The sequence below is a fragment of the Rhagoletis pomonella genome, unplaced genomic scaffold (assembly GCF_013731165.1).
Source record: "Rhagoletis pomonella isolate Grant_MI unplaced genomic scaffold, Rhpom_1.0 Rhpom_scaffold_00014, whole genome shotgun sequence".
Classification (NCBI taxonomy): Eukaryota; Metazoa; Arthropoda; class Insecta; order Diptera; family Tephritidae; genus Rhagoletis; species Rhagoletis pomonella.
The window spans coordinates 12603863-12605834 of record NW_023458568.1 but is presented as its reverse complement, the minus strand read 5'-3'; the positions used below and the strand labels follow the sequence as shown (position 1 = coordinate 12605834).

Sequence of the window (1972 nt, the reverse complement as noted above, 5' to 3'; positions counted from 1 at the left end):
ATAGCGTTATTTAGTTCTTTTGGATTAATGCAAATTCTTGATTTCTTATTCGGTTTCTCGACTACTACTATATTCGAAACCCATGATCTCGGCTTTTTGTTTTTTTTTTCAACAATACCTTTTTCAAACAAGTTATTTAGTTCATTTCGCAAAGGTTCCCTTAACGACGCGATGCCGGCTTCGAGCATTGTCTTTGAGTTCTATAGAAAAATGATTTTAAAACAACCTAATCCATTGAAAATGTGCTCGTATTTATTAAGCAAATCTTGTTTTTGAAAATTTCTTATGCCATTAATTCTTTTGACTATGAAAAACTTTGGCTGCGTTTCTTTATACATTCCGGATAATCCCATTTCACAGCCGGAACAAACAGAATACGTTTGAAATATACGTTAACATATCATCAGGAACATTCTAAAGAATAAGTAAACAAAAACGTTCAGAATGAATAAAGAAATGCAGCCTTTATGTTTTCATACCAAATTTTTTAATAATTTAAACTTTTAATTGTATCTAAATATAAATAAGTTTCATTTTCATTCTTATTTTCTAGTTTTATTTCCTTGACCGATTTTTTTTTTTGCATATGCTCGCGGAATGATATTTTCCTCTACAGTTGTTACAAAACTTCCCAAAGGCCTCTTAAATGGGTTCTACCGCAAAACTTACAGTTAAAATTTCCCTTTTTAAATTATTTATGCTGATTTGGCTCACTTCTTTGCACTTCAGTGCCACCTTCACCCTTGCCCGGGCTCCTTCATACCAAATTTACCACCTCACTACTGCCTTGCATACGTGCCACCTGTTGATTTGAAAGCCCCGCTGAACGTGCTAAATCTACCGCCATCTCCATTGTTAAATCATGTGTATCCAGCAATTTCTTCTGCAATCTCTTGTCATTTGTACCTAATACAATACGGTCACGAATCATTCGATCCTCATTGTCGAAACCACATCTTCGTACTATTTTTTTTCAAATCCATTAAAAAGTTGTCAAAATTCTCCAATTTTCGGCTAGGTTACCACTTAATTTAAACTCATCAACTTTTCTTACGTAATCCACGCTTTTTATGTAGACGTATCGGATCTGTTTGGGTGATCTTTCACGTGGTTTGACACGCAATATGGAACAGTTGTATTGAGTTTAGCTCTTCCCATTTAATTTGGTTCATTTTAAGAATTTAAGAGCCGCTTACTTAAAGATTTTTGCTATAAAATCTGTTTCTTTGTACGCATAATTTTATTTAACTAGTATCGCCCAGTGGTCGAAATTCGACCACATCACTTATTTTATACACTTTTTCATTCTGCTTGTGACGATTTTAAGCTACATCAGCACCTCTTTTCGTCTATGTCACTAATATTGTTAGGTGGGGTATATTCCATCGGTTAAATAATCTTATAATTCATAGGAACAGAAGGAATAATTAGATTTGTATGGGAATTCGAATGCGTAATACTATATATAAGATTGCATGTTGATCCTTTAACTGACATTCGGGCTGAACTTGTACCAATCGGGACTTTAAATAGTTTTTTTTTTAATGTTTCGCTCAAAGTGGCTCTTAGAGGGTTAAAAACTAAATTCGGCACATCTACACCAACTCATCTTTCATTTGATATGAGTTTCATTTAAATCAATGGGGATTAAGTACCACAAAAATCATGTTTGCGTATTAATATATAAGATATAAATATTTCTAATTTGTTACCGCGTGGGTTTTCTTACAAATTATTTTTCACCGGCGTATCGTCAATCTGCATAACCGCGTAACTGACGTTTGCTGCCAAAAATTGGATTTGCTCACACAAGCTCTTGGCTCAATCCTTATCCATTCGTCCTGAAATATACTAGCCAGAAGTGCGATTGCTTTATAAAAAAAGAACCATTTTGAAATATAAGTGTTTTTACTCTCTGGAAAATAATTTATGCAACGTCACATACGAGGTTTTGCATTATCTTGATACGCGG

The 1972-nt window shown here is 33.9% G+C and overlaps 1 protein-coding gene across 1 annotated transcript in view; it reads left to right on the top strand.

Moving 5' to 3' along the window:
* Window positions 1-1972, top strand: part of LOC118749145 (nuclear RNA export factor 2-like) — a 96350-nt gene that overhangs the window by 93110 nt on the left and 1268 nt on the right. The gene's annotated exons all lie outside the window — the stretch shown is intronic.